Below are 27,455 nucleotides of genomic sequence, written 5' to 3' on the forward strand. Positions count from 1 at the left end.
CGGTCAGATATACCTAAGTAAACCGATGATGACGAAGTCTGAGGTAGAAACATCATCTTTAATTTTAAAGGCTGCAAGATTAAGGAACTCATCCCCACTATGTGAAGAAACAAGTTATAAGGAATGGACATGACTGTGAAGAGTGACCGAATCCCAGAAGTTTCATAAAGTCTTTATTAGGAAGGTATCATGTAAAAATTATTTTATTTTTAAGTGAATTGTTTTTATAGTAATTTTAAATTAAATACATTTTTTTTAAGAAATAATTAGTTATTTATTTTAGTTCTTATTATTAAATTTTTAATTCATATAGACTTTTATTAATATTTGTCTTTTCAAATATGTAAGAGAAATAATTATAAAAAATATAATTTTAAAAAATATATTAACTTCTAACGGATATTTATATGGAAAAGTCATTGCGTTGAAATTATAGTCAGAAATTTTTCTGACGGATAATTCTACGGAAATTTTTTAATAAAAATAATTCATCGCAACTTCCGAAGTAAAAAATATTTTCTACGAAGAAAGGTGTTGTGTTGAAAATATCATCACAATATGTAATATTTGGAAAAATCGTCACAAATATTTTTGACGGATTTAATATTCGTCAAATTTTTTTAATAACTACCGAAATACCGACGTTTATTATATAAATAGAAAATTTATCTCTAATTATATATTCGTCTCTAATTATATATTCGTCAAAGAAATATACGTTGCAAATAAATTAAAATTAATTCATAATAATTATAAAAAATACATGTGTATATAAAATTAATTAATGCGTGATAGAGTTAAAAGTATTATTACATGTGGAGAAAAAAATAGTTGACATCTAACCTTGTTCATTTGACTTTTGGTTCCTCGAAACAGGTTTGAACGATTTTTTTATGGGTTGAAGCAATGGATCAAGGTTTCAGATTGTATTTATGAGTGAAGATCTTTTTATACTATTGAAGGATGCCTCTACCATGGGCCCAAGGGGACAGCAGATCCTCTCCTCTGGGAATAATTTGGTCAAATTTAGGACCTTACACTCCATTTTTACTTTATTTTAACTATCCTGAAAGCATTTCTGCCTCTTTCCATTTCCTTTCGTTTCTCTCCCGTTGGTCGAGTTAGTTCCTCCTCTGGATGCATCGGTCAGAACGGGAAAGTCTTGCTTTCTGTTACGGGGAACAAATGGACTGATTACAGACTCTGGCTTTCAGTAAGGCTTGAACTATCACCAGTCAATTATTGAAGCTAAAGGAGGGAAAGCTTTAAAGGCTCAAGCTCGCCCTATTGACTAAAAGAAGGAGAGGAACCCTTGAATGAGAAAATCCGAGCATCCACTTTGCGCCTGAACACCTCTTTTAACTAGAATGTTCCTACCGAGACATAATTTGTAACTTGCTATCCTCTTGCCTAATAGGCAAAGATTTACGCTGAGAGCCCTCACAACCCAGGCACAACGACGCAATTATCAGGGGCGCGCTCTACCGCTGAGCTAATAGCCCGTCGTGCGAGCCCCTACGGGGGGCCCGCTATGCCAAAAGCGAGAGAAACCCCATCCCTCTCTTTCCTTTTTTCGCCCCCATGTCGCCACACGGCGGGCATGGGGACGTAAAAAAGGGGATCCTATCAACTTGTTCCGACCTAGGATATTAAGCCCATGAGCTTGGTCTTACTTCACCGTCGAGAAACGAAAGAAGACTTCCATCTCCAAGTTTCACTCATGTGAAGCACCAAAATACCCAACAAGCATTAGCTCTCCCTGAAAAGGAGGTGATCCAGCCGCACCTTCCAGTACGGCTACCTTGTTACTATTTCACTCCAGTCTAGGTCTCTAAATATTTAATAGGCTTAAGCCAAGGGTTGGTTCTTTCGCTGCTACATACGTTGACCTTGACTTGACAGATTCATCCAATTGAACCCACACGGAGGACCCTCGGGGCTCGACGAAACTTGAGAGTGACATATTATTTTGTTTGAAAGAGAGTATAAGTTACAATTGATAATATTTGTCTTATGTTAAACTTATCAAAAGTGACTATTTTTTAAATATAGTGAATATATTTAGTAGAGTGATCAGCACAATTATTTATTATGGATAAATTTTGTTAACAAGTTATTCTTATGAAGTAACAAAATTAGATTGTGTGAGTTAATAATAAGTAAAAGAAAAATTAAAAAAATGAGTAAATAACTAAAATATTAAGCGTAAAGGTAGCATAAAGAGATAAGAGGATATGATGAACCTTCATAATACAATTTATATAATTTATATAATCATGTTGTCTGTAGGGTTGAGTTATGGGGTAGATACTTTGTTGTGTTCAAGGTGGAATAATTATAACAACAACGTTGAGTATATGTAAACCCCGTTTCATATACGGAAATATGAAATTCAGACGCGAATCGCAGGATATATGAGATTATAATAACTAGTGATCAGTCCATTGTTGCTCTTAAGGAACAATTTGGGAGATTTGATGACATACTTAATTTAGGGTGTCAATGCTGATGAGATGAGCGGAAAGACAAATGCTTCTTCAGACGGCTGTTGAAGCTAGACGTTTGCTCGCGCACTTCTTCAGACGGCTGTTGAAGCAAGACGTCTACTTGAGCACTTCTTTTAGACGGTTGCTAAAGTAAGGCGTCTGCTCGCACTTCTTCAGACTACACGTCTGATGAAGTGAGACGTCTGTTCGCGCTTCTTCAGACTATACGTCTGATGAAGTAAGACGTCTGCTCGCGCTTCTTCAGACTACACGTCTAATGAAGTGAGACGTCTGATCGCATTTCTTCAGACTATACGTCTGGTGAAGTGAGACGTTTGCTCGCGCTTCTTCAGACTACACGTCTGATAAAGTGAGACGTCTGCTCACGCTTCTTCAGACTGCACGTCTAATGAAGTGAGATGTCTACTCGCGCTTGTTTCAGACTACACGTCTGAAGACATACGTCTCTTGAGCTGTACCTACACAAAGACAATTTGAACAACTTAGTTTTGTTCAGACCACATCATTAAAAGTATGTCATATTGATTTAAACTTATTCACATAAGTTTATTAAGACATTTTCCTTTAATTAATTATTTCTCTCTTAATTAATTTTTATTTTTCTTTATTTAACTTAATATAACAATTTCCCCCTTTTGACGATGTTAAAACTAAGTTAAAATTGAGTTAAGAACATGAGATTAAAATTAATTCAATAAAATATATAAGGTTTTAGATCCCCCTTTTTAGTCTTGAAGCTTCAGCCATCGAGGCCTTTTTCGCCGAACATAATTTGTTGTAGTCGACTTCCTCCTCTTATTCCTCATGCACTTCCTCCACCGCGGCCACCTCCACGACTACCTCTTCGATCTTCTTGACAGCTACCTCGACCACCTTGGGCTGACTTTCTCCTGTTCCGAGTACCTCGAGTGTTAGTTCTCCCTCGATTTTTACCTTCTCCCTTTTTAACATTATCAGGTTCAGCAACAGCGAGGGCGACAACTTTAGCAGCCTCATCTTCCTCAGCCTGGAAGCGTCAAGAGATTGCGTCAGCATCCTCGATTTGCTTAGCTTCCGCAACTTGAGAGATTTGGAAACTTCTAGTAGCTGGAGACCAAAGGATTCCATAAGAGACTTTGTTTTGTTGTGAAGCTCGATGTTTTGATTGACCAGATAAGACTGCATCATGGTCATCTGGTTTCTGATCATCGAAACATCACCCGAAGTCCTTAATATTTCTTTGTTTGCATCTGCAGTCGCAAATGCATTCATATACTTCCACTCTTCTAGAATCTACAACCTATTAGATATAGAATGGATGCTCTACTGCATTGGCACAAGAGCTTCCAAAATGAAGTGCCGAAGATCTGTCATTTCCGGAGAGCACTCCTTAGGGGAATTGGGGGTCGAAGAAACCATATGAGAACCAACTGGAACAGAACAAATAGGTTCAGGTCGAAAACTTACTTGAATAGACCTCTCTGGTTCTTTATCAAGAAATGAGACTCGAGGCACATTGACCATTGCCCGAGATTCACCGCCTACTCCTTTGATTTCATCGCGCAAATCCTTGATAAATCCCGATATATCTTCAGTGCTGGAGGTTTTATCAGGGAGAGACTTCTTGGATGGTGATGGGGAGGAACGTTTGGACTTGTGAGAGGATCGCTTCTCTTCAAATGTCTCCTCGTCTGATGAGATCTGCACAACGACCTTGGATGCCTGCTCTTCGGATGAAGAGGAAGAAAGCTGAGCAACATCTGCTTTAGACGCCTTCTTGGAAACAGGGGTTGAAAGCTGCTCAGCTGCTTTAGAGAGTTCCTCCTCAACATACGAGTTCTACTTCTGCTCAGACGCAAGGGGGAGTAGCTTCAGATGGTTCCTTATAAGCAGACGGAAGCTGCAGCTCAGCAGTTGGAGAAAGCTCATTCTCAACAAAAGGGATTGTCTGCTGCTCTTTAGAAGTAGGAAGCAGCTGCTCAGCAGAGTGAAGAGCAAAGAACCACCTTTCTTCAATAGACAACCGTTGCTGCTCGATGATGTGAAAAGCCGTCTACTCTTCAACCACCGAGAGCAGTTGCTCAACAGTAGATATATAATGCGACATACCATGAGTAAACGACATCTCATCAATGAATGACATATGCTCAGCATCGTCCGAGCAGTTCAGCTTTGCTCGAGACGCCTTGTTCCGAAGTTCATCAATTTTGAATGACTCTATGCCATGAATAAAATAGAGAGCCGTGGAACTGTAAGAATCCAAAATTAATTGCAGACATTTGATAATTTTCCCATCTGTTTCTGTCGTTTTGTCCAAAGGGTTATAATTTTATTCCCTTTGACAGAAGATGGGTAAGAGAGCGCGCCCTCTAGCGATTAATGCAACTAGCTTTCTTATTTTAAGAGCTTCGTTGACGTCTTTGGTGTGGGTCCAAGCTATGACAGATTTCTCCATCTTCAGCAACTCCTTACAGTGCTTAGAGTAATTTGAAAGCTTGAGGACCTCTTCGAAACGTGTGTTGAGCCTTATGCTGCACCACTTATCAAATAGTTTGATTCTTTTTGAGACAGCAAGCTCAACCTCCTTAAGAATGAGATCAATTGTCTGATATACTTCGGACGAAAGTTCGGGAATGTAATCAGACTTGTCTTTTCCCTTCCCTGCAACTACGACATGTGTGGAAGCTGGAACAGGTTCCTTGAAGTCAATGCCCTGAGCAACTCAGACCTATCTTAGAATGGATACTGGAGAGGCACAAGTTATAAGAGATGTTACCTTAGGAAAATAATCTACTGGAATAGCTGCAACAGGACCATCAACCGCCTGAATAGGTGCTGATTCATTGGTCTGCTCAACAGTCAAACTAGTAGTTCCTTATATTTCAGCAGCATTAGACGAAGGCACAACCTCCTGCTCTACTACAAGAGTAGCAGAAGACTCCTTGGCAGGAGATGAAGCCGTCTGAACAGTTGTAGGAACACCATCTTGACCAGAAGCTTCAAAAACCACTGGTGCGGTAGGGGAGACTATGACGTATTCCCCATGTCTTTTCTCAATAGATTGTCCAACTGTCTTAGCAGTTGGTTCAACACCTTGTTCCACAATAGGAACCATAATGGGCTCTATGACCAAAATAGGTAAGGAGGGTACCTTGAAAACGGTTTGGCCTACGGGCTCGAAAGAGGCCTCAGAAGACACAACGTCCGGAGGCAGGACAAATGCTACCAAAGAAGGAACTTCTCTAGTATGAATTTCTTCTAGTCTGGCCTTCTTTGCAACAAAGGCAACCTTTAGGGTTTCTCCAATATAAGCCCTCTTCTAGCTGGTTAAACTAGCGGTTGATTCCTGCATCCTCAACTTTACTCTCTTTGCTGGAGCCGAACGATCAGAGGTTGAAGGACGTTTGGATAGAGTGTTCGACTGACCACTCGTCTGTTGGGATGATGATGTGGATTTGGTTTCTTTGACCACCTTTATTCTGATGATATAGTTCCCAACCGTGCTGGTTGTCATGATCCTGCTAGCATTAATGTTGGCACCTTTTCCCAAGGGCACCTTCAGATGCTCTAGAACCCAACTGAGTTGGATTGAAAAACCCACACTCTACTTGTGTGGCGCAGACATCATTAAGTAAAGAGTAAAGAATAATACGAATGACCAGTTTATAACCATTCCCTTTGATATGACCACTATAATCTTGAATCTCTCCTAGGTGTAGGCGTCGAACGACCATAGTTTCCCGTGAAGAGACTTGACAGCAATGTCGTTAAGAAAACATTACTCAAATTTGAGATACTTCTTCTTCCCAAGAATGTTAACATGACTAGAGATTTCTGAAAAGATGGCTTGCATCTCCAAAATATCCTTAGAAGGAACCTCGTCGAAGGTAGTAAGGCCTTCCGTCGGAAGCCCAAGAATCTGGGCAAAAAGAGCTCTGGTGATAGATATGTCAGCGTCCTTCACCGTTGCTGAAATAGAGTCACCAACCAGCTTCGCAGAATCAAAGAACTCACGCACCTTCAAGTCGTGAAGAATGAACGGTCCGCCAAGAAACTTCTTGAGACCGGAAGCCTCTAAAGTTCTGAACATTGCCACCATCTCCGACAGCCCATATGCATATACAGATTCAAATTCTACCTACATTGTGTTTTAAGCGAAGGAAACTATTTTCTTAGTCATTTTAGGGTTTAAGAGTAAATAATGAAAAAGAAAGCCCGATTCTAGAGAGATGGTAGAGAAATTTTTAGGGTTTTAGACAACTCAAAGAAGATATGAAATATTTTAGGAATACAAGACACCCTTTTTATAGACTCAACCCGACACGTATCAAGAGACATTGTTGGGTTAAGTTTTTAATTAATTTAAAATAATTTAACATACTTTATTTCGATTATTAATGAAATGGTTTTTGATAATAAATGGATAAAACTAAGTTCAATTATTGTTAGTCATATCAATTATAAAATATATAGTTATATAAATGAGATCGTATGTGGTGTAGTGGTAAGTACACCTGCCTGTCACCCGAGTGACTTGGGTTTAAATCTCAACAGGTGAAAATTAATAATTATAGTTTTATTATTTCAGACACAACTCAAAGTCAACGCGCGCGATCAAACGTCTCAAATTCAACGCGCATAGTTAGAAGTTTAACTTGAGCAGATGAAGGTGTCTAATGTCTAGGCAGATGGACGTCTATGATGATCAGATGACGTCCTACACTCTGTACTACCACGATCTCAAGAATATTTTCCTGCTGTACTACCCAGTACCTCCCGAGGATAGTAAATTCAACAAAAAGAGGACACATGTCCAAAAGGAGGATTCGACCGTTATTTCTTTTCAAGAATAAATAACTGCCTAAGGACAACAGACGAATCACTGGAATCACAAGACAGAAGCTGAAGCTCTCTCTCATTGAATCATCAGACTTCTACAAGCTTGATTTCTTAAATCAACTTACTCTCTCTAGATATTTTATTCTCAAGTGTATTTTGTAATTCACTACGCGAAGTTGAGAGATAAGTTACTAGATTATTTGATAGTAATTAACAATGTGTTGTAAGTTGAATAGATGGTGTTCTATTCAACAATGTGTGCTAGGAGTTCAGAACAGGCGGTCAATTAAGTCCTTGTTTCTGACTGGGTTTGTGTAGCGTATTCTATACAAATCAAAGCCTTCTAGTGGATATCCTTCCGGTTGAGGAAGAAGGGGTGACGTAGGAGGGTTTACTCCGAACATCCATAAACAAACTCTGTGTTCTTTACTTTCTACCATTTACATTCATCTGTCTGAAGCTTCAAATCCAACAAACTGTTTCCGCACTTTAATCCGTTTCAAGAGTTTAGAGGATTTGCGTAGAATAGATACAGATACTAATCCATCACATGATTATTATCGAATCGTTTATCGTAAGCTGTTAACAATAGTAAGACCCTAGTCTCTATTGATAGTACCGATCCCAACAAGTGGTAAGAACCTCGTTTTCTATTCTCAAGCATAAATATGAATCTGAATCATGTCTATGGCTGTCACCAACACGGTTCCCAAGTTCTCAAAGGGAAACTATATCATGTGGAAGGCGAGAGTCCACGCTCATCTAGCTTCCATAGATGATGACATGTGGTTTGTCATCATCGAAGGTCCGATAAATATTAAGAATGCTAGATCTGAGTGAACCAGTGAAGATAAGAGAATGAACAATCTCGACAACATGGCAAAAGACATCATCTACAAGATCATCACATGCCCCACTACCAAAGATATTTGGGAGAAGCTGACTCAACTGTGTGAGGGCAACGAGCAAACCAAAGAAAACAGACTCATGGTTTCCACACAACAGTTCAATAACTTCAAGATGCGTCCTGAGAGACGATGACTGAGTTCGATGAAAGATTTAGTAAGGTTATCACTTCTCTATCCACTCTGGGCAAGACTTACAACAACAGAGAGGTTGCGATCAAGGTCATGCGTGCTCTACCTAGAGAGTGGGATATCAAGACGATGATGATGAGAGAATATAAATATCTCAACAAGATGAGCTATATGATTTGCTAGCCGATCTGAAGGCCTACGAGTTTGAAATAAACTTTAGGAATGAAAATGAGTCTTCACATCTGCCATCTCTACCAAGGCGACGATGTCTGCTGAGGAGCCACCTACTGTCATTGCTATGAAGACTACTGCTGAGCATATTAGCAGCAATGCCATGACTCTTTTCGTAAAGAAAATCGACAAATTCATGAAGAAGAACAAAAAGGAGAAGAAGGCTCTCATGGCTGCTGAAAGCAAAGCAAGTGGACCGACAACGACTTAGATGGTTCATCATCCAGCGACAACGATGATGAAAACGTTACATGCTTCATGGTAGAGGAAGAATATGAGGTATTTGACTTCTCCTTTAAAGAGTTTACAAGAGATGAATTAACTACTGCACTTAATGACATGGTCATTGAGTACAAGAAGTTGTCAAACTCTTGTAATGAAATGAGATTGAAATATGAAACTGATAACTCTCCTTCATCACAAACTTCTGAATCAAAAGATTTTCAAAACAAAATGGCTGAGCTCTCATTTGAGAACGAGAAGCTCAAGGAAAATGTCCAAACACTGTTTTCTAAAAACCAACGTTTGACATATGTGGTCAGTTCCTGGACAAGATCTGGAGATGAAGTCAGACAACAAATATGTGTGCTGAGGCCTGTTGGATGCAAATCCGGTTTATGAGTTGACAATTCCAGCCCAGACAAGTCTTTTGAAAAGTTAAACCAAGCAACAGACAAGTTTAAGCCAATAAACTTTGTCAGAGGGAGTTTAGCTGATAATGGAACTGATTCAAGCTGTGAGAACTTAACTGTTAGAAAAATTAAGATAGTTAATTTATTGACTCTCCAAAAAACCAAATCCATCCTCAAACTTATCTGCAGGAACACCTTCAACCGAATTAGGGAAACAAGATCGGCTAAACTCATCATCTGGCCAAAACAAGAAGTCCAACCGGACCTAACCTCAGTTAAACAAAATCGGCTACCAAAGTTGAACCGGTTCGGCTCAGCCTCAAACTCGACCAGAACGGTTAAATCGAAAATATTCGGTTAGTGCAATGCGTCGAAGATCCCAAGATCAACGGGAAGATTATTCAAAGTAACGAATAATCTGAAGATGACGTAACTAAAATATCTTGGAAACATGCAAAGAAGGATCTGATATAAGGCATGAGGCAAATCTAATGATTGCAGATTTTACCCAAGTTTACAAACAACTTTCACGATGCAGGCGACTGCTCTCATGCATGGCTGCCACATGTACAAAAAGCAAAGCTACCTACTCTAGCCGACTCGGCTGACCAATAAACAAATGAGAGAGAAATATGACCGTTGTCATATTTCCTATATAAAAGGAAGCCAAAGGCATTAAAGATAATAACACGCGAGCTCTCAAATCAATTTTTCACCTGATCAAATCTGAAAAGCATCTGATTTCTTACAGCTCTCTTGATCAAAGTGAAACCATTGTAAACGTTTAATCAATCTGTTGTGAAAGTGTATTACATAATTGTGTAAGTGATTGTAAGGTGAACGACGAGTAGTATGTTGGGTCAAACTATTTTGACTAAGTGTTGAAATAGTTTGACTATTGTGATTTTGATGATAAAATGATTTATACGTCTTGATGCAGGTGTATCGAAATTATATTTCATGAGACTCTAGTGAGGCTCATTAGACCGATTTGGCATCAAATGCACAAAATTAGACGTGAAGTCTAACTCGTGGAGTTAGACGTGCAGTCTAATAGATCACAGAATTAGACATGTAGTGTAACTCGTGGAGTTTGACGTGCAGTCTAATAGATCTCGGAATTAGACGTGCAGTCTAACTCGTGGAGTTAGACGTGTAGTCTAATAGATCTCGGAATTAGACGTGCAATCTAACTAGTGGAGTTAGATGTGCAGTCTAATAGATCTCGGAATTAGACGTGCAGTCTAACTCGTGGAGTTAGACGTGCAATCTAATAGATCTCGGAATTAGACGTGCAGTCTAACTCGTGGAGTTAGATGTGTAGTCTAATAGATCTCGAAATTAGACGTGTAGTCTAACTCAGTGGAGTTAGACGTGCAGTCTAATAGATCTCAGAATTAGACGTGCAGTCTAACTTAATGGAGTTAGACGTGTAGTCTAATAGATCTCGGAATTAGACGTGTAGTCTAACTCGTGGAGTTAGACGTGCAGTCTAATAGATCTCGGAATTAGACGTGCAGTCTAACTCAGTGGAGTTAGATGTGTAGTCTAATATTTGCGGAATTAGACGCGCAGTCTAACTCAGCGGAGTTAGACGTGTAGTCTAATGCATTATGAAAGTTAAACGTGTAGTCTAGCTCCTTCAGAAAAGTCTGAAGTAGAACTGGAATTAAACGTGCAGTCTAACTCAGTGGAGTTAGACGTGCAGTCTAATGGTTAGTGAATAATTAGACGTGATGTCTAATTAGTGAAACTTAGACATGTAGTTTAACTCCTTCAGATTAGTCTGAAGTGATTGTAATTAGACGTAAGTCTAATTCTATTAGACCAGGTGGTCTAATGGACTTTTTTCTCAGACGGAGATACTTGATTTCATTAGACGAGGTCGTCTAACTGAAATACGTCTAATGCTAAGCTAAAGCAGTATGCTTGAAGCTAGCACCCGTCTACCCACATGCTATAGCTGTACACTACTCCTGCTCCACTTTCTAGTGAAGATCAGTACAACAACTAGATGCAACCAACCAATGAATGCCACGTAAGAGAATATCCTTCACACTACTTGTTTTGCAGGTACATTCCCTAAAGAATATTCGGCGCACTACCTCTTGGAGTACGACCACGATCTTTGTGCTCAGACCTGCTGTGTACTATGGAGGCTTTCCAATGGAAGTGTGCCACGTAACATTCTGAAGATTCGTCCGTTAGTCTCTGTTCAAGTATTTATAATATCTCAAGGACAACGGACAATCAACTTTACAGTTGCCATACATTCTCGCCGACTAACACTTGAACTTTGCTATGCAATCTACGGTGTAATCAATCTCTTGAATATTCTAAGCTGAAAGCTGCTTTCCTGATTGTACTGTGTGTGAATCAAGAGAGAGCTAGAATCAAAAATACCTTTAGCTGAGTGATATTCTTTATTTTGTAAATTGCACAGAAAGTGTTCTGTTCAACAGTGAGCTAAGTGTGTGTGTAAACTGTATTTGATTCGAATCTTATTATAGTGAATCCTTCCGGTGGTTGGAAGAAGGGGTGACGTAAGAGAGTTTTCTCCGAATATCCATAAACAAATTGCTGTGTCGTTTTCTTTCTGTCATCTTTACATTTTTCATCTTGAGCTTCAAACCCAAGTAAACAATTCCGCTTTAAGATTGTTTCAAGTGTTTACAAGTATTTGCGTAGAATAGAATAAAAAGTAAATCCTTAACAAGATTTCCTTCAAACCGTTTTTCATAAGCCTTCTTTAATAGTCAGACCCCTGTCTCTATTGATAAAGCCGATCCTATCAATTGGTATCAGAGCACTGTTTCTATTTTCAAGCCTTTCCTGAAAAATGTCAACCATAACCAAAGATGCCAGTGCTACAACCATTCCAACCTTCTCTTGTGAAAACTATATTGTTTGGAAGAAAAGAGTTCGTGCCCACCTTTCTTCTCTTCATGACGACATGTGGAGTGTCATCACAGAAGGTCCTATCAAGATTGATAAGGAGAAAGCTGACTGGACTGCAGAAGAAAAAAGGCAGAACAACCTCAACAACATGGCTTTTGATGTTCTGTACAGATCTCTCGATGATATCATGTTCAACTATATTATCTAATGTGATACTACTAAAGAGGTCTGGGACAGACTCACCCAACTGTGTAAGGGTAACGAGCAAACCAAGGAAAACAAGATCATGGTTGCCACTCAACAGTTTGACAGTTTCAAGATGCGTCCTGGTGAAACAATGAACGATTTCAACACCAGATTTAGCAAGATTGTCTCCTCCCTATCTATCTTAGTCAAAACCTATAGTAACCGAGAGATTTCTATTAAGGTCATGCGTGCTCTTCCAAGGGAATGGGACATAAAGACGATGGCGATGAGAGAATCCAAAGATCTTAACAAGATCTCTCTCTTCGATCTCTTTGCTGACCTCAAGGCCTATGAGTTCGAGCTGAACTGTAGGATGGAGGAAGATCAACCCACATCTGTTATTATTGCCAAGGCGCTGGTGACTGCTGAAGAGCCACCAACCGCTCCGGATGTGACGATGGAGGCTCAGCAGCTGAGCAACGACGCCATGTTTCTCTTTGTGAAGAAGTTTGGCGACTTCATGAAGAAGAGCAACTCTAACTCAAATTCTTCAAATTCTAATGATAATAGAAAACCTAAAGTTAACGTCACATTTTTTAACTGTGGTATTAAAGGTCATTATGCATTGGAATGCCGGAAGCCGAAATGAGAAGATGCAAAGGATGATGGAAAGGAGCTGAAGGCTCTTATGGCCGGTGATGGGAAGAACCAGCGAAGCAACCGTGGCTCCTACTTCTCATCCAGTGAAAGTGATGACGAAGAGGTGGCCTGCTTCATGGCAAGAGAAGATGAAGAAGAGACTCAGGAGACTGAGGTATTTGACTTCTCTTCCGAAAGGTTTTCAAGGGAACAATTGGTAGCTACACTATATAACATGGTCATCGAGTACAGAAAGTTAGCAGAATCCCTAAATGAAACTAAATCCTCACCAGAATTACTTAAACCTACTTTATTTCAAACTGAAGAATCAAATGTTTTTGAAAAGAAGGTTGTAGAGATCTCATCTGAGAATGAGATGCTCAAAGAACAGATTCAAACTCTTTTATTTGAAAACAAAAGGTTAAACTATGTTGTATGTGCATGGACAAGGTCTGGAGAAGCTGTCAAATATCAGATCAGCAAGTTAAAACCTGCTGGATCTAGATCCGGATTGGGATTTGATAGCAATGACCCTAACCTGTCATGTAAAAAGTCAAACTCAACATCTGACAAGCTTAAGCCAATAAGCTTTGTCAAAGGGAGTATGACTGACATGGAATCTGATCCTATTCAGGTAGAAGTGGCTTTCAAAAACGAAATAACTTATATTCCGCCGACTGTTAGCTGGCTGAAGAATAAGTTAGAAGCAACCAGAAAGTCTGGGAATCTAAAACCTGACTCAAAGTCAAGGAGTTTTAAAAGAAAATCTTCTTCAAAAGTTAAAGGATCAGTGGCTAGAAAGAAGTCATCTTCTAAGTCAAAATCTTATACATTAATCACAACACAAACTGGGAAATCCATTAGAATAACTCAAATATGGATTCCTAAGGGACTAATTGATCGAGGACCCAATTGAATATGGGTACCAAAGTATGTAAATAGTTTATTTTGTAGGTGATGCAGGAGGAATGCTGGAAGGAAGCAGGAATAATACTCTTTTGAGTATACAGCCCAGAAGATCAACAATGGCATTTGCCATTCCAGTAGAATAAATGTTAAAATTTTTTTGGTCTTTGGACCACAAAAACTGTTTTTACATGTTTTTCTGTCCCTATACAAAATGAGAGGGAAAATTTCTTTGAAAGAAAAGATACTCTCTAGACGAATGACCTTAATCGGTCTATTAGATAAGGGTGTCTAAAAGAAACGGTCTGTACTTAGACGTATTTTTGCTCACAATCTATACATCTAAGTCTAAATGTTGAGGTTCAAAACCTACGCGATTAGACGTACACGTCTAATAGTCGTTAGACGTTTTTATGTCATTAGCAAGAGGATGCTCACGTCTAATCAAACACACGTCTAACACGTGGTGTTTATGTGGAATTAGACGTACACGTCTAATAGATATTAGACGTATGCTTTACAACACAGAATTAGACGTATGCGTCTAATGGACCCATCCGTCTAATAGACGTTTAGTTGTATGGATCTGTGCAGTAAGAAAAACGTCTAACTACGTGCCGATTAGACTGATCAAGGACAACTGTCCCACGTGAAGAGCTATCTGTTTTTCCCGCTCAAATATTAAACAGTCATCTCTTAACAACATGAAGACACGTGTCTTTCAAGTTTAGAGAGAATGACTAATATACCCTCATTTTAATGACGACTCTTCGGAAAGGACGTCTAACATTAATTAATGGGCTTTATCCCTAAGAAAAGTGACGGTTATTCTGAAAATCGTGTCCTTGTCTATATAAGGACATCATTGCATGAGTTTGAAAGCTTTTCATCTCTCGATATTCTTAAGAACCCTAGTTTCTTTGCATCCTTCTCTCTAAATCTCTCTAAAATCCTGTGTCTGTTCATATTCCTCTAAAAATGGTGAACAAGAGAATAACTCTGGGTCATTGTACATTGCAGGTGGATTTTCCATCTGTCTACACTTTCGATCAGCCGGAAGTGGTGGACATATTCATAACCCTAGAGTATTCTGGGTTAAGGAAGTATCTTGGAGGTCCATTCATTTTCTATGAAAAAGAAGTTCGCGAGTTCTTCAAATCTGCAACAATGGTGGGCGAATCTATTGTAGAAAACGTCAACGGCATGGAAATATCCTTCGATGAATCTGTATATGCGGAGTTCTTTGAACTTCCGACGGAGGGGCGCACGTTCGACATGATTCTTTCATCCGATATAATGCAGGAGATGAAGAAGGCTTTTTCTGCCGATGGTTCGATAATTCATGTAAATGGGAACAAGAAGATTCTAAAACCCCACTTTATTCTGCTGAATGACGTGGTGGCTAAGGCGCTCCAAGGGAAGGCCGGTTCCTTCCATCTCTATAGTCAAGATTGCTTTGACTATATGTGCGCTATTTCATAAGGAATCCAGGTAAACTGGGCTTCTACTCTGTTCCAGAACCTTAGCTTTTCTATCTGCCAGGCAAACAAGGAAAGCATAACTTTCGCGGCTTAGCTGAGTCGATTATCGGAGCATTTGGGGGTTCCGATGGGTGATCCTCAGCAAATCAATTCTCCTAGGGTATTCTCTTCCTTTACAGTTTCTAGCACCCTGATGAGGATGAAAGACAATATAGAATCTGCCTTAGGTGCATCTAGTTATCAGACAAGTGGTAAGCATACTACTCGATCCAGACAGCCGTCTGCTTCCATTATGTCAACAGGAGCAAAGAAATCAAAGACTGTGAATGAATTGGAGGCTAGTTCCTCCAGTCTGAAAAACCTCCACAAACAAGGATTCTGAATCAATCGATTCAAGAATCAGGCAAGGTCCAGGTGTACTTGCTGCTACTCCCATGTCCTCCTTGTCTTCTCCGGCGACCATTATGAGAAAACCCTCAAGATCTAGTGTCTCAAAAGAAAAGAAGTCGAAGGCACCCCACGCGTCTAAATCATTGAAGGTAACCTCCTCTTCTCCCTTGGCCGGTGTGCCGAAGTTTGATGTTCCTACAATGGAACAAGATGAATCTGTTTTTACTCCGGTAAAAGAATCTGCTGAAGGGCCCGCTGTTGAGTCAGCTGGTCCAAATAGTGAAAATGCTAACAGGACCGTGTCTCCTGTTATTCAACCTGATCAAGTAGCCGCAAGAGCTACAGAAACTGCTCAACCATAACAAGGTGTAGATCTTACCCTTGTTGCTGGTAAATCTGCTGAAAAAGATTCCTTTATAGTCGGGAAGGTTACTCGTGTAGAGCTCCCTGCTGACCTGTGTAAGAAACCCCAATCAGCATACGAATTGATGCGTTCCGCAAGGCTATCATGTGGAATTGTCTTCAGTGAACCCAGACCTGCTCCAAGACCCGTCTTGGTTGTTGGAAAAGGTAAAGATATTGAAACCCCAATTAACGAAGAAGTATCGGAGGCAACATGCATTGTTGATCTCGTGTTAGAACAAGTCAAAGACATTGCGGTTAAAAAGATGGAAATATTTGAATCTTGGACCCTGGAAAGATTGTCTGCCAAGTAAAATGAAGCCATATCAAATTCTGAAATCATCCGAGAATGGAAGAAGCGTGTAGCCAATGAGAAGAAGGTTCTCAAGTGGGCTAAAACTTCAGATGTGCCTGAAGCTCTAAAGAGAAAGGATCTCATTGAGTATGCTTAAGTGGAAGAGCATTATTCACAATTCTTGAAGCCAGAAAGGCTAATTTTAACCCTGTTGAGAAAGGCTCTAAAGTGGAAGTGAAAGTATTGAAAAGACTGGAAGATATCATGGACAGCTACGTCTCGGTTGTTACCCAATACGTTCATGGCGGTAATTGCTCTGGAGCAAATTCTTTTGATGATGATAAACCGATGAATATATTTGATGTTAATGATGATGCAGATGAGCTAGATACTGCTCTCTTGATTGAATTTGGGAATCTTTCTGCTGAAGAAAGATGTATTCTGGACCAACCATTCAAGAGAATCCCCATCTAGAAGAAGAAGTAATTGTTCAAGAGCCTGAAGAAGCTCTTGTAATGAATAAAGAATAAGTTTTTGAAGAAGAAATTGCTGAGGAGTTTGCCAAGCTCCTAATGATGTTGAAGTTGTTGTATCCCCTGTTGTAAGAACAGAGGAAGATCAAGAGAAGGAGGCTGAAGTATCTCAGCCAGAACCTATCAGATCAGAGGAGGAATCTTCCATTGATAAAGACGAGAGTTCCTCATTTGAGGGGGAACATGATCAAAGTCCAAGAAATGCGAATACTCTTGACATAAAAAGAGATCTGCATGAAAGATTTCTGCAGGCTGAAAGGGAACTGATAGAAGAAGAAGAGCTAAAAAAGACAGGTAACGTGCTTGAAATGAATCAACTGGAGTAATCTATGCAGATTCATACCCATTTTGAGCCAATTCAAAGCATGCCAGCAGAATCTCAAGAGAATTCATATGATGGAGAATCCTCTACTAGGGGCACCCAGCTTCTGAAGAAAATGACGTCTGTGCTCTCTTCTCTTAAGAAGAACATGGCATCTATGGGATCAAACGTGGTAAATGTTTTGAGTAACCAAGAAGAAGAAAGAAGGGATTTTGATGAGATGATCAAAGCTATTAATGAGTTGAATGATACTCTGAAGCAGAACACGTGTGAGACTCATATCTCAAACTCAAAATTCAACAAATTTGAAAAGCAACTCTTCAATCGTCAATCTGAAATGATGAACATTGAAAGGCAAATCAATGATAATCATCATCGAGAAACTCTAGAGGAACTCAGTTTGGTGAAGAATCAAATGATAGAAATTCAAGGATGCTTAGGAAGAACCGATGGTGAACAAATGGAATTCGCTGACTCAATTGCACGAAAATTTCAAGCAAAAGAGAATGCGAAGGCTAATGCTGAAAAACAACCTCGAATCACCCAAGGTGAGCCTAGCAGAATAAGTGACGGTGTGTCAACCGACACTAGATCTAGAAGAGCGCTGATCAACGATGAAAACCCAAGGCCAACCAAGCGAGGCGGAGGCAGAAGTGGTGGTGGTCGTGGTAGGCAGTCTGGTAGTGATCTGAAAGGTCGTGCCAGCAGCGGTGATCGTGGTGGGAGATCAAGTGGAAGCGGTCGTGGTGGTCGCATTCTTCCTCCTTTTGAAAATATGTTGACCGGTCAAGACATGAGTCCAACCGATCCTCGCGTAAAAAGGGAAGAACAATAACTTCTTTTCTCGTACTCTACTTAAGTCTCTCAAACAATGTTTCTTTGATAATGTTTTGAATATTGGTGTTTGGAAGTTTGTGAAGTATGATGTAAGTGAACAGGGCTTTGCTTATTTATGTGATGAATGCGTATCTTATTATATTCATGCAGGTTTTCAATTTCATCATCAGAAAGGGGGAAATTGTTGGGTCAAACTATTTTGACTAAGTGTTGAAATAATTTGACTATTGGGATTTTGATGATAAAATGATTTATACGTTTTGATGCAAGTGTATCGAAAATATATTTCATTAGACTTGGCTCTAATGAGGCTCGTTACACCGATTTGGCATAAGATGTACAGAATTAGACGTGCAGTCTAATAGATCATAGAATTAGACGTGCAGTCTAACTCATGGAGTTAGACGTGCAGTCTAATTGATCTCGGAATTAGACGTGCAGTCTAACTCGTGGAGTTAGACGTGTAGTCTAATAGATCTCGGAATTAGACGTGTAGTCTAACTCGTGGAGTTAGATGTGCAGTCTAATAGATCTAGGAATTAGACGTGTAGTCTAACTCATGGAGTTAGACGTGCAATCTAATAGATCTCGAAATTAGACATGCAGTCTAACTCGTGGAGTTAGACGTGCAGTCTAATAAATCTCGGAATTAGACGTGCAGTCTAACTCAGTAGAGTTAGACATGCAGTCTAATAGTTCTCGGAATTAGACGTGCAGTCTAACACAGTAGAGTTAGACGTGCAGTCTAACACAGTGGAGTTAGACGTGCAGTCTAATAGATCTTGGAATTAGACGTGCAGTCTAACTCGTTGAGTTAGACGTGCAGTCTAATAGATATCGGAATTAGACGTGAAGTCTAACTTAGTGGAGTTAGACGTGCAGTCTAATGTATGCGGAATTAGACGTGCAATTTAACTCAGCGGAGTTAGACGTGCAGTCTAATGCATTGTGAAAGTTAGACGTGTAGTCTAACTCCTTCAGACAAGTCTGAAGTAGAACCGGAATTAGACGTGCAGTCTAACTTAGTGGAGTTAGACGTGCAGTCTAATGGTTAGTGAATAATTAGACTTGAAGTTTAATTAGTGAAAGTTAGACGTGTAGTCTAACTCCTTCAAATTAGTCTAAAGTGATTGTAATTAGACGTAAGTCTAATTCCATTAGACCAGGTGGTCTAATGGACTCTTTTCTTAGACGGAGATGCTTGATTTCATTAGACGAGGTCGTCTAACTGAAATACGTCTAATTCTAAGCTAAAGTAGTATGCTTGAAGCTAACACCCGTCTACCCACGTGCTATAGCTGTACACTACTCCTACTCCACTTTCTAGTGAAGATCAGTACAACAGCTAGATGCAACCAACCAATGAATGCCACGTAAGAGAATATCCTTCACACTACTTGTTTTCAGGTACATTCCCTGAAGAATATTCGGCGCACTACCTCTTGGAGTACGACCACGATCCTTGTGCTCAGACCTGCTGTGTACTATGGAAAATTTCCAATGGAAGAGTGCCACGTATCATTCTGAAGATTCGACCGTTAGTCTCTGCTCAAGTATTTATAATATCTCAAGGACAACGGACAATCAACTTTACAGAACTTGCCAAACATTCTCTTCGACTAACACTTGAACTTTGCTGTGCAATCTACTGTGTAATCAATCTCTTGAATATTTTAAGCTGAAAGCTGCTTTCCTGATTGTACTGTGTGTGAATCAAGAGAGAGCTAGAATCAAAAACACCTTTAGCTGAGTGATATTCTTCATCTTGTAAATTGAACAAAAAGTGTTTTGTTCAATAGTGAGCTAAGTGAGTGTGTAAACTGTATTTGATTCGAATCTTATTATAGTGAATCCTTCCGGTGGTTGGAAGAAGGGGTGACGTAAGAGAGTTTGCTCCGAACATCCATAAACAAATTACTGTGTCGTTTTCTTTCTGTCATCTTTACATTTTTCATCTTGAGTTTCAAACCCAAGTAAACAATTCCGCCTTGAATCTATTTCAAGTGTTTACAAGTATTTGCGTAGAATAAAATAGAAAGTAAATCCTTAACAAGATTTCCTTCAAACCGTTTTTCATAAGCCTTCTTCAATAGTCAGACCCCCGTCTCTATAGATAAAACCGATCGTATCACAATAAATAAGACTTAATCGTAGTGTGTGTTTGAATATTTATTAGTGAATATCCTTATCACTATTTAAGAAGAAAGGGTGACGTAGAAAAGTTTTTCTCCGAACGTCCATAACAAATATGTCTTGTGTTCTTTACTTTCTGTCTGTCTAACCGAACCGGCTATTCCCTCATATCAACCGAACCGAACTCACTCCACTTAAACCGAATTCTCCTTTCTACCTTCCTCAACTGAATTGTGCACAGCTGCTTCAGGTTGAAACAAATATTTCCTCCCTTGAACCCAGTTCAAGATTTGTGACAACCTGTGTAGTGTTAAGAACGGTTCTAATCTCTAACCAGATTAGTGCCAATTGACGTGTGTTCTGTTTAAGCGATTACCGTTAGCCGACCCCGGTCCACTATCGGCTATCCCGTTCCTAACAAGTGATATCAGAGCAGGAATCTTAACACTCAAGCAATCAAAGAAGCTGGCAAAGATGAATCACAATGAGAAGCCCCCGATGCTAAACAATGAGGCATTCGGTGACTGGAAGATTCAAATGTACGTTCATCTGATTACAATGGATGATGAGATGAGCACCATCCTGAAAGCTGGACCTAAAAAGATTGAAAAGGAGAAAGAAGCATGGACGGCTGAAGATAGAAAAAGAAACAATTTGGACAACCATTTCATAAGGCATATCCACAAATCTCTGGACAACAACACTTTCGGCAAAATTAGAGATTGTCTGAATGCAAAGGAAACCTGGGAAACAATCAACCAGATCCATGAAGGAAACGAAAGGACAAAATAAAATAAAATACTGGTGGCAACTTAGAAGTATGAAAATATCAGAATAAAGCTAGGAGAAAACATGAAAGAGTTCAGTGATCGGTTCACTAGTGTGGTAAACGCACACACTTGGAAGGAGATATGATAACAAGTAAGTAATCATTAAGGCACTGAGATCCTTACCAAGTGCATGGGAAATAAAAACCATGGTAATGCGAGAATCAAGTAACCTTGGGCAGATGAGACTGCATGACGTTTTCGAGGATCTGAAAGCTTACGAGTTCGAGATGAGATCTTGGATTGAAGATGAAACTTCAACCTCAACCGCAACCAGAGCATTAATGACATCGGTGAAAAATTGGCTCCTATATCAGCCGATCCAGCACCTGTCAAGAATCCTGATCAGATCTGCGATGACGTGATGGCCATGCTCGCAAAGAAATTCGGAAGATTCATGAAAAAGAATCAACCATCAAACAACAACTATAATTACGCCGACAAATCCAATGTAAGATGTTTTAATTGTGATGATTTGGGTCCTTACAGGTCGGAATGTAGAAGACCGAGATGAGATGACCAAAAACCGGCAAACAACTACCAGAGAAATGACAACCTCAAAGAAATGACAACCAGCAAAACGTTGAAGGAAAAGAAATTCAGAAGGCACTAATAGCTTCTGACGGTGGAAGTGAGTGGGCATACGACAACGATGAGGAAATGGTTACCTATTTCATGGCTAATGAAGAAGATGTACCTAACCTTCAAGAAGAATTTGACTTCTCTAGTGACGAGTTCACTAAAGAGGATCTAGTTACTGCACTCAATGACATGATCGCTGAGTTCAAAAACCTATCAACAACTCTACCAACCCGGTCAAACATTGAAACCGGAGAATGTAGCAGAAACACAACGTATGAACCGACTGAACCATCTCTTGAGAATGAAAAACTCAAGGAGACAGTTCAACCATTAACCGAAGAAAACGAAACAGAAAATACGTCATGGATGCCTGGAAGAAATCCAGTGAAGCGGTGAGCCAGATGTCTACTTACCAAAGACATCCAAAATACATGTTTGGGCTCGGCTACACGGGTTGCAAATCGGCTAAACGGAAATATTCCAACGGGATGAAACTCAACAAAGGAAATCTTCCCTTCATAAGATTTGTCAAGAGCTCTTCAACCTACACAGAGATAAACCATGATTCAAAACCGGATAAAAAAATTAAATATGTAGGACCAACTGATTCAGAAAAATGGCTTCATCTTGAGAGAAGGAAAGCCAACCGGCCAGTAAGAAAGCAAACCGATATACACTCACGAAGAAATAATCAACAACCACGACACAATGAGGTATTAATAGGCAGACAAGATGTCAAGCCGAATACCGGTAAAATAATTAGAACTAACACTAGGAAAGTTATCCGACTTATTAAAGTATGGATTCCTAAGGGAATAATCAATCACGGACTCAAGTAAATGTGGGTACCAAATCGGTGTAAATACTTATTTTTTGCAGGTTAGGAGGAGTAAGCGGCTAGGAAACTCGGAATGGTATCTGAACAGCGGATGCTCCAGACACATGACCGAAAATAGTGGACTACTGATAGACATTGTACTTGAAGCCGGTGCAATGATCACTTTCGGCGACAACTCTAAAGGTAGAGCCGTGGGCAAGGGTAAGATTGTCCATGGCAACATATCCATAAACAATGTACTTTTAGTTGAAAACTTTCATTTTAACTTATTAAGTATTAGTCAAATGTGTGACATATGATATACAGTTGAGTTTCATAAACATGCATGCTTAGTTAAACTCAAGACAATGTTTTACTAACAGGAAATCGGCTAGGAAATATTTACAAAGTAGACTGGAAAACTAAAACCGAAAATTCTGTATGCATGATGGCTAGGAATGATCCGAATTGGCTCTGGCACAAATGGCTAAACCATTTGAACTTTAAAACATTAAACTTTAAATGCTCTAAGAAATTAGTTCATGGTTTTCCAAACATAATATTTGAAAAAGATAAAGTCTGCTGTGCCTGTCAAATGGGAAAACAAATAAAATCATCTTTTAAAAGTAAAGAAAATCTTCAATCTAACCGATGCTTAGAATTACTTCACATGGATTTATTTGGACCGGTTAGTGTCACAAGTTTAGGTGGTATGCACTAAACTATGGTAGTTGTTGATGATTACTCTAGATTCACTTGTGTTACATTCTTAGCATCTAAAAATCAAGCCACACAGAATCTGATTAAACTGCTTATAAGAATGCAAAATGAGAAATCGATCAGAATAAATAAAATTAGAAGTGATAGAGGAACCGAATTTACAAACAGTACCTTAACCACTTTTCTTGAGGATTCCGGTATTAGACACGAGTTGTTTAGTGCTAGAACACCTCAACAAAATGGATTGGCCGAGAGAAGAAACCGAACACTCAAAGAAGCCGCAAGATCCATGATAGCCGATTCGGGTATCGCTAAATTTTTTTGGCCCGAGGCTATCAACACTGCATGTTATACACAAAATCGACCTCTAATTACAAAACGGTTAACTAAAACACCATATTAAATATACCATGATAGAGTTCCTAATGTCCGGCATCATAGGATCTTTGGCTGTAAGTGCTATGTTGGGTCAAATTATTTTGACTAAGTGTTGAAATAGTTTGACTATTGAAATTTTGATGATGAATGGATTATCTATGTGTCGAACTGTTTTTGATGCAAGTGTATCGAAATCAGATTTCATAAGACTTGGTTCTATTGAGGTTCATTAGACCGATTTGCTATTAGATGCATGGTAATTAGACATGCAGTCTAACTCGTGGAGTTAGACGTGTAGTCTAATAGATCGGTAATTAGGCGTGCAATCTAACTCGTGGAGTTTGACGTACAGTTTAATGGAACCGTAATTAGATGTGCAGTCTAATGGAACCGTAATTAGACGTGCAGTCTAACTCATGGAGTTAGACGTGTAGTCTAATGAATTGTGAAAGTTAGACGTGTAGTCTAACTCCTTCACACTAGTCTGAAGTAGAACCGTAATTAGACGTGCAGTCTAACTCGTGGAGTTAGATGTGCAGTCTAATGGAAAGAGAAAGTTAGACGTGTAGTCTAACTCCTTCATATTAGTCTTAAGTAGAACCGTAATTAGACGTGTAGTCTAACTCATGGAGTTAGACGTGCAGTCTAAATCGTGGAGTTAGATGTGCAGTCTAATAGAACCGTAATTAGACGTGTAGTCTAATTCGTGGAGTTAGACGTGCAGTCTAATGGAAAGACAAAGTTAGACGTATAGTCTAACTCCTTCAGATTAGTCTGAAATGATTGTAATTAGACGCAAGTCTAATTCCATTAGACCAGGTGGTCTAATGGATTCTATTATTAGACAAGGACGTTTAATTTCATTAGACGAGGTCTTCTAATTGAAATACGTCTAATGCCATGCTTAAGCAATTGCTTGAAGCTAGCACCCGCCTACCCACGTGCTATAGCTGTACGCTACTCCTGCTCCACTTTCTAGTGAAGATCAGTACGACAGCCATATGCAACCAATCAACCAATGACACGCAAGCGAATATCCTTCCCACTACTTGTTTTGCAGGTAAATATGTAAAAAATATTCGACGCACTTCCTGTTGTGTACGGCCACGATCCATGATTTCAGAGTCTGTTGTGTACTATGGAGGCGTTCCAATGGAAGAGTGTCACGTATCATTATGAAGATTCGACCGTTGGTATCTGTTCAGTATTGATCAAATCTCAAGGACAACGGACAATCTCTCGCCAATCGGACAATCAATTTCTCGATCAACCAAGTATTGAAATTATTGAGAAATCAATCTTTTGAACATTGAAACCGTTAACTGCCTTCTTACTTTTACTGTGTGTTAAAGAAGAAGTTAGAATCAAAGCATCCTTTAGCTGAGTGATATTCTTCATCTTGTAAGTTGAATAGAGTGTTTTATGTTCAACATTGAGATAAGTGTGCAAACTGTATTTGATTCAAATCATATTATAGTGAATCCTTCCAGTGGTTGGAAGAAGGGTGACGCAGGAGAGTTTTCTCCGAACATTCATAAACAGACTGCTGTGTCTTTTCATTTATGTCATCTTCTCATTCTTCGTCTTAAGCTTCAAACCTAAGTAAACATTTACGCACTTGATTCTGTTTCAAGTGTTTACAAGGTTTGCGTAGAATAGAAAGTGAATTAAATCCCTAACAAGATTTCGTTCAAACCGTTTTTCATAAGCCTTTCATCAATAGTCTGACCCCCTCCTCTATTGATAAAAACGATCCTATCATGCTACATTCACATGAATGGCAAAAAGTACTTAACCGCTTTTGATGCCAAATCAGATGAAGGAATAATGATGGGCTATTCATCCGTTAGCAAGGCATATAGAATATATAATACTAGGACCTTAAATGTTGAAGAATCTTTACATGTTGTTTTCAATGAATCAATCGAACATAATACTGCATTATCCTTTGATCTACACAACATAATGGAAAATTTCAATATTTATTCTGATGATGAAGATGAGGTTCCGGTTTACAGAAGGTTTGTCCATGATCAAACGGTTAATGCTGAAATTCAGCCTGATCAAGCTGTTCCATAGTAGGAAGTTGACACTTCAGTGAACACTAAGGAAATCGGTCGACTTGACTCTATTCAGCCTACCGATATGTCTAACGTTGATCAGACTACCGATCATTTAGGAGACATAACCGAGCCGAACTTTAAAAGGAATAGAGATCATCCTCCTGAGCTTATATTAGGTAACCCCTCATTACCCATCCAAACTAGGCATCAACTTTTTGAAGAATATGAAAACTCTGCTTTCATATCCCAAATTGAGCCGAAAAAGGTGGATGAAACACTGTTAGATCCCGATTGGATCTTAGCAATGCAAGAGAAATTAAACCAGTTTGAGAGAAATAAAGTATGGCATTTAGTCCAAGACCGAAACATCAGTCGATTATAGGAACAAGATGAGTGTTCAAAAATAAACTCAATGAAAACGGTTTGGTTACGAGGAACAAGGCCAGATTAGTGGCCCAAAGATATAAACAGGAAGAAGACATTGTTTTTGAAGAATCTTTTGCTCCTGTGACTAGAATTGAAGCCATTAGGATATTCCTTGCGTTTGCTGTTTCAAAAATTTTAAAGTTTTTCAAATGGACGTTAAAAGTGCTTTCCTAAATGGTGAACTAACTAAGGAGGTTTATGTTGAACAACCTCTCGGCTTTAAAAAGTCAGATTTAATTAATCACGTGTACCGACTAGATAAAGCCCTTTAATGTTTGAAACAAGCTCCTAGAGCTTGGTATGACACTTTGACAAAATTTCTATTTGATCATCACTTTACTATTGGCTCGGTCGACAAGACCTTATTCAAATTTGAGAAAAAAGAACACATTTTACTTGTTCAAATTTATGTGGATGACATAATTTTCGGGTCAACCGATCCAAAATTGTGTAATGAATTTTCAAAAATGATGACCGATAGATTTGAGATGAGTATGATGGGCGAATTGAATTTCTTTTTAGGTCTTTAGGTTCGAAAGATCGAAATATGAACTTTAATCAACCAATCGAAGTACACGACAGAACTATTAATGAAATTTGGAATGGAAACTTGCGCCGAAGCGGCTACCCCAATGAGCTCATCCATCAAGTTAGATAAAGACAAAAACGGTCAAGGAGTAAATATTACAGCTTACCGAGGCATTATCGGCTCTCTGCTATATCTAACAGCTAGTAGACCGGACATCCTGTTCGCGGTTGGCGTATGTGGAAGATTTCAAGAAAATCCGAAACTATCTCACTTCACCGATGCCAAAAGAATATTAAAATATCTAAAAGACACTCAAGATGTGGGACTATGGTATTCGAAGGATTCCAGTTTCAACCTAATAAGTTATTCTGATGCAGACTATGCGGGCTGCAAGATAGACCGAAAAAGTATTAGTGGTACATGCCAATTTTGGGAGACCGGCTTGTCTCTTGGTATAGCAAGAAGCAAACTTCAGTTACCACTTCAACCGTAGAGGTAGTGTATCTAGCAGCCGGAAGCTGCTGTGCTCAACTCCTCTAGATCCAACAACAATTGAAAGATTTCAGAATAATTACTGAGGAATCTCCTATCTTTTGTGACAATACCAGCGCAATAGCTATCACATACAATCCGATGTTGCACTCAAGAACAACATAAGACATCACTTCATCCGGCAACATGTTCAACAGAAACACATCCGACTGGAATATGTCTCAACCGAACAACAAGTGGTTGACATCTTCACCAAGCCACTACAGGAAGCTAAGTTCTCTTATTTTAGAAAGATCTTGGGACTTATTGACAGTAAACAACTCATGCCTTAAACATTTCTGCATATGTTCAAAAACATACATTTTACGTAAAAT

General features: G+C 39.2%; 1 long non-coding RNA gene across 1 annotated transcript; it reads left to right on the forward strand.

The window, feature by feature from the left end:
- Window positions 1–1,447: 1,447 nt before the first annotated feature.
- LOC124921822 lies at window positions 1,448–16,177 on the forward strand. The gene is made up of 3 exons (XR_007097720.1): window positions 1,448–1,722; window positions 10,377–10,380; window positions 16,167–16,177. It is a non-coding gene; the product is annotated as an uncharacterized LOC124921822 (long non-coding RNA).
- The last annotated feature ends 11,278 nt before the right edge of the window (window positions 16,178–27,455 follow it).

This window comes from Impatiens glandulifera, chromosome 1 (assembly GCF_907164915.1).
Source record: "Impatiens glandulifera chromosome 1, dImpGla2.1, whole genome shotgun sequence".
Classification (NCBI taxonomy): Eukaryota; Viridiplantae; Streptophyta; class Magnoliopsida; order Ericales; family Balsaminaceae; genus Impatiens; species Impatiens glandulifera.